We start from the raw sequence: 6,698 nt of genomic DNA, 5'->3' as shown, positions 1-6,698 counted from the left end.
CCATATGGTTCACCCATGTAATTTACCTCTACTATTGCAGGGTTCTCAGGATCATAAGCTTCTTCCTCATAAGAAGCCTCTTGAGTACTGTTGGATGCAGCTTGCATTCCAGTCAGACTCTGAGAAATCATATTGACTTGCTGAGTCAATATTTTATTCTGAGCCAATATGGCATTCAGAGTATCAATTTCAAGAACTCCCTTCTTCATAGGCGTCCCATTACTCACAGGATTCCTCTCAGAAGTGTACATAAACTGGTTATTAGCAACCATGTCAATGAGTTCTTGAGCTTCTGCAGGCGTTTTCTTTAGGTGAATGGATCCACCTGCAGAAGTATCCAATGACATCTTTGATAGCTCAGATAAACCATCATAGAATATATCCAGGATGGTCCATTCTGAAAGCATGTCAGAAGGACACTTTTTGGTCAGCTGCTTGTATCTTTCCCAAGCTTCATAGAGGGATTCACCTTCTTTCTGTCTGAAGGTTTGAACATCCACTCTAAGCTTGCTCAGCTTTTGAGGAGGAAAGAACTTGGCTAAGAAAGCCGTGACCAGCTTGTCCCAAGAGTTCAGGCTATCTCTGGGTTGAGAATCCAACCACACTCTAGCTTTGTCTCTTACAGCAAAAGGGAAAAGCATGAGCCTGTAGACTTCAGGATCTACTCCATTAGTCTTAACAGTATCACATATCTGCAAGAATTCAGTTAAGAACCGAAAAGGATCTTCAGATGGAAGTCCATGAAACTTGCAGTTCTGCTGCATCAGAGAAATTAGCTGAGGTTTCAGCTCAAAGTTGTTTGCTCCAATGGCAGGAATGGAGATGCTTCTTCCATGTAAATTGGAATTAGGTGCAGTAAAGTGACCAAGCATTCTCCTTGCATTATTGTTGTTGGGTTCGGCTGCCATCTCCTTTACTTGTTCGAAATTTTCAATAAGGTTGTCTCTGGATTGTTGTAATTTAGCTTCTCTTAGTTTCCTCTTCAGAGTCCTTTCAGGTTCTGGATCAGCTTCAACAAGAATGCCTTTTTCTTTGTCCCTTCTCATAAGAAAGAGAAGAGAAAAAGAAAAGAAGAGGAATCCTCTATGTCACAGTAAAGAGGTTCCTTATTGTTAGTAGAAGAAGAAAAGAAGAGAATAAATTCGAACACAGATGGAAGAGGGGGTTCGAATTTGGTGAGTGATGTGAGGAAGAGATGTTAGTAAAGGTTAGTAGTTTTTCGAAAATTAAAATCAAAAATTAAAATAATTAGTAAATTAAAAAGAAATTTTGAAAAAGAGGGGAGATATTTTCAAAAATTGGAGAGAGAGAGTTAGTTAGGTAGTTTTGAAAAAGGTAAGAAACAAACAAAAAGTTAGTTAGTTAGTTGAAACAAATTTTGAAAAGATAAGAAGTTAGGAAGTTAGAAAAGATATTTTGAAATCAAATTTTTGAAAAGGGTAAGATAAGAAGATATTTTTGAAAAGATATGATAGAAATTAGTTTTTGAAAAAGATTTGATTTTTAAAATCACAATTAATGACTTGATTCACAAGAAATCACAAAATATAATTCTAGAACTCAAAGTTTGAATCTTTCTTAACAAGCAAGTAACAAACTTGAAATTTTTGAATCAAAACATTAATTGATGATGTTATTTTCGAAAATATGATGTAAAATTAAGAAAAAGATTTTTGAAAAATATTTTTGAAATTTTCGAAAATAACTAAAAAAAATTGAAAAAAGATTTGATTTTTGAAAAAGATTTTGAAAAAGATAAGATTTTTTTTAAATTGAAAATTTGATTTGACTCATAAAAACAACTAGATTTTAAAAATTTTTGAAAAAGTCAAATCTAATTTTCGAAATTTTAAGAGAGAAAAAGGGAAAGATATTTTTTTTTATTTTTGAATTTTTATGATGAGAGAGAAAAACAAGAAAAATGATGCAATGCATGAAAGTTATGGATCAAAACAATGAATGCATGCAAGAATGCTATGAATGTCAAGATGAACACCAAGAACACTATGAAGATCATGATGAACATCAAGAACACATTTTTGAAAAATTTTTAAAGCAAAGAAAAATATGCAAGACACCAAACTTAGAAATCTTTAATGCTTAGACATAAAGAATTCAGGAATGCATATGAAAAACAAGAAAAGACACAAAACATGAAAACATCAAGATCAAACAAGAAGACTTACCAAGAACAACTTGAAGATCATGAAGAACACTATGAATGCATGAATTTTTCGAAAAATGCAAGATGAATATGCAATTGACACCAAACTTTCAACTTGACTCAAGACTCAAACTAGAAACACAAAATATTTTTGATTTTTTATGATTTTATGATTTTTTTGGATTTTTTCGAAAATTATTTTGAAAAAAAAGAAAAATAAGGATTCCAAATTTTTAATATGAATTCCAGGAATCTTATGCTCTTTAGTCTAAAGCTCCAATCAAAGGGTCAGGCACGGCTTAATAGCCAGCCAAGCTTTAGTAAAAATATGAGTGTAATTCATTCAATTTTAAGCCAAAACCTCAGTCCAAAAGTATTTAGACATGGCTTTACAGCCAGCCAGGCTTTAGCATGCTTCATGAAACACTAGAATTCATTCTTAAAAATTCTGAAGAAAAATATATTTTTGAAAACATTTTTTTTTCGAAAACAAAGGAGAGAATTTTTGAAAGATTTTTGAAAACAAATTTTTTTTGAAAATAAAACAAAAAGAAAATTACCTAATCTGAGCAACAAGATGAACCGTCAGTTGTCCAAACTCGAACAATCCCCGGCAACGGCGCCAAAAACTTGGTATGCGAAATTGTTACTCAGGTTGTGAATTATGGTTCGAAATTGATTCCCTGGCGATGGCACCAAAAACGGATGCACAGAACCATGGTCTAAACATATCTTCACAACTTTGCATAACTAACCAGCAAGTGCACTGGGTCGTCCAAGTAATAAACCTTACGTGAGTAAGGGTCGATCCCACGGAGATTGTTGGTATGAAGCAAGCTATGGTCACCTTGTAAATCTCAGTCAGGCGGATATAAAATAGTTATGGAGTTTTCGAAAATAATACTAAAATAAGGATAGAAATACTTATGTAAATCATTGGTGAGAATTTCAGATAAGCGTATGGAGATGCATTCATTCCTCTAAACCTCTGCTTTCCTGCTGTCTTCATCCAATCAGTCTTACTCCTTTCTATGGCTGGCTTTGTGTAAGGATATCACCGGTGCCAATGGCTACTTTCAATCCTCTTGGAAAAATGGTCCAAATGCTCTGTCACAGCACGGCTAATCGTCTGGAGGCATCACCCTTGTCATTGGTTGCATCCTATTCCACTCTGTGAAAATGGTCCGATGCGCTGTCACTGCATGGCTAATCATCTTGGAGGTTCTCGATCATACTGGAATAGAATTTACTATCCTTTTGCATCTGTCACTACGCCCAGCACTTGCGAGTTTGGAGTTCGTTACAGTCATTCAATCCCAGAGTCCTACTCGGAATACCACGGACAAGGTTTAGACTTTTCGGACTCTCATGAATGCCGCCATCAATCTAGCTTATACCACGAAGATTCTGATTAAGAGATCTAAGAGATACTCATTCAATCTAATGTAGAACGGAAGTGGTTGTCAGGCACGCGTTCATAGGGAATGATGATGATTGTGACGTTCATCACATTCAGGTTGAAGTGCAAATGAATATCTTAGAAACTGAATAAGTTGAATTGAATAGAAAACAGTAGTACTTTGCATTAATCCTTGAGGAACAGCAGAGCTTTACACCTTAATCTATGGAGTGCAGAAACTCTACCGTTGAAAATACATAAGTGATAATGGAGTTCATTGGTCTCGGCCCCAGAGGGGAACCGGAGTAACCAAGACTACGAATACAATGATAAAAAGTTCTATTTATAATAAACTAGTCACTAGGGTTTACAGAAGTAAGTAATTGATGCATAAATCCACTTCTGGGGCCCACTTGGTGTGTGCTTGGGCTGAGCTTGAAGTCTACACGTGGAGAGGTCATTCTTGGAGTTGAACACCAGCTTTTGTGCCAGTTTGGGCGTTGAACTTCACTTTGCAACTTGTTTCTGGCGCTGGACGCCAGAATTGGGCAAAGAGCTGGCGTTGAACGCCAGTTTACATCGTCTAAACTTGGGCAAAGTATGAACTATTATATATTTCTGTAAAGCCTTGGATGTCTACTTTCCAACGCAATTGGAAGCGCGCCATTTTGAGTTCTGTAGCTCCAGAAAATCCATTTTGAGTGCAGGGAGGTCAGAATCCAACAGCATCAGCAGTCCTTCTTCAACCTCTGAATCTGATTTTTGCTCAAATCCCTCAATTTCAGCCAGAAAATACCTGAAATCACAGAAAAACACACAAACTCATAGTAAAGTCCAGAAATGTGAATTTAACATAAAAACTAATGAAAACATCCCTAAAAGTAACTAGATCCTAATAAAAACATACTAAAAACAATGCCAAAAAGCGTATAAATTATCCGCTCATCAGCGACCGACGCGTACGCGTCATGTGCGCACTCGCGTGGGTGGGAAAGAAGGCAAGACGATACGTGAGCGTGCTACATGCGTACACGTGGGTTGGAATTGCGCGTTCTGCGCAGTGTTCGCGCGATGTTCGCGCAACTCTCGGAAAAATGTACCAAGAGTGGCACGCTGATGCACGGAAACTTGTCTCTCAACAAATTTCCCTTCGGCAAGTATACCGAATTGTCGTCAAGTAAAAACTTACAATAGAGTGAGGTCGAATCCCACAGGGATTGATTGGTCAAGCAACTTTAATCAGAGGAATGTTCTAGTTGAGCTAAGCAGAATTTGATTTGAGAATTTCAGGAAATTAAATGGCGGAAAAGTAAATGGCAGAAAATGTAATTGCTGGAAATAAAGAACTGAATGTAAATGACGGAAAGTAAATTACAGAATCTTAAATGGGGGAATGGGGAAGATGAACATAAAAGTAAATGGCAGAAAGTAAAGAGAATGGGTAAGATCAGAAATGGGGGATTCATTGGGCTCAGGAGATGTTGTATTCTCCGGATCAAGTTCATTCTCATCTCTTCCTCAATCAATGCATTCATTGATCTCCTTGGCAATCTTAAGTGATTGGATTCCAATTCCTTGGCAACCCAATCTCTCAAATCTTGATCAATAGCTAATTCCTTGGTCTAATTGCTCATGAGAAGAGATGAAGTATGGTCACTGATTATACCACATGTATTCCCAAATCAAAGTATTGGTAGGATTATATGTCACCATATCCATCCAAACCCTAATTCGGTCCAACATGTGAAAGTATTTCTAGCATGATCTCTTCATTCCTCTTCCAAGGTCCGAAGAGATCCAAGTATAAATAGCTTCTTTTCCAAGATAACTACCCAATATGATGAAGATTGAAAGCTTTCTAGTAAAATCAAGTGAAAAGAAAGAAGAAGAATAATGAAAACTATTATTGATCCATCAAATTATAACAGAGCTCCCTAACCCAATGAAAGGGGTTTAGTTGTTCATAGCTCTGGGAATGGAAAGCGTAAGTGTAAAGTACATTATGAAAACTAAAACTAGAAGTTGCAGAGAAAGTAAAATATACAAAGTGTAGTTCTCCCAAATGCCAAAAGCTTCCTTACTAGTTCAAAACTACTCCTATATATACTACTCTTCTGATCTTCTAGTTGGCTCTTCAAGTCTTGGATATGGGCCTTTGGATCTTTAGTTGAAGCAGTTGCAGTCTTCAGTGGGCTCAGCTTTGCTTGCAGGGAAAGTGTGAGTTAGGCATGGACGTTAGTTAGGACATTAGTGGTGTTAACGTTAAGTGAAAATGTGGGTTCGAGAACGTTAGTGACGATCTCCTTTTTCACTAACATTCCTAACCCAAGATGGTCCACGTTAACTTCAACGTTAGTGGCACTAACGTGACCACTAACGTTGCCTCTTGGTCCTTCACAAACGTTATTGGCATTCACCTTTTCCAATAATGTTTGCTTGTTGCCCTTCCTCCCTACATTAGAGTCCACGTTAGTGTAGCTAACGTGACCACTAACATGGGCATGCCTCAGCCTCGAGAGCGTTAGTGACACTTACCTTTGTCACTAACGCTCCAAACGCCCCTTCTCACGTTAGTGCCTCACGTTAATTGTATTAACGTGGTGGTGATTGCCATCTCCAACGTTAGTGACAAAGGTGAGTGTCACTAACGTTGGCTCATCATTTTTTTCCTCGACATTAGCTTCCACGTTAATGTAATTAACATGGCAACTAACGTGGCTAATAGTGGCTTGGTCCATCGTTAGTGACAAAGGTGAGTGTCACTAACGTTGGCACTTCTTTGTTCCTTCCACGTTAGAGTTCATGCTAATGTAATTAACGTGACTCTTAACATGGCTAAGTGTGCCCCTTTTTCCAATATTAGTGGTATTCACTTTTACCACTAACATTGGAGCTTTACTTCTCCTCCACGTTAGCTTCCACGTTAATGTAATTAACATGGCAACTAACGTGGCTAATAGTGGCTTGGTCCATCGTTAGTGACAAAGGTGAGTGTCACTAACGTTGGCACTTCTTTGTTCCTTCCACGTTAGAGTTCATGCTAATGTAATTAACGTGACTCTTAACGTGGCTAAGTGTGCCCCTTTTTCCAATATTAGTGGTATTCACTTTTACCACTAACGTTGGAGCTTTACT

At 37.4% G+C, this 6,698-nt stretch overlaps 1 non-coding gene across 1 annotated transcript; it reads left to right on the top strand.

Moving 5' to 3' along the window:
- The first annotated feature begins 401 nt into the window (after positions 1-401).
- Positions 402-509, top strand: LOC148547843 (small nucleolar RNA R71). The gene has a single exon (XR_015898147.1). It is a non-coding gene; the product is annotated as a small nucleolar RNA R71 (small nucleolar RNA).
- The last annotated feature ends 6,189 nt before the right edge of the window (positions 510-6,698 follow it).

Source organism: Arachis ipaensis, chromosome B8 (genome assembly GCF_059453495.1).
Source record: "Arachis ipaensis isolate K30076 ecotype BB chromosome B8, ASM5945349v1, whole genome shotgun sequence".
NCBI lineage: Eukaryota > Viridiplantae > Streptophyta > Magnoliopsida > Fabales > Fabaceae > Arachis > Arachis ipaensis.
The sequence above is the reverse complement of the archived record's forward strand: the minus strand, read 5'-3'. Positions and strand labels throughout refer to the sequence as shown.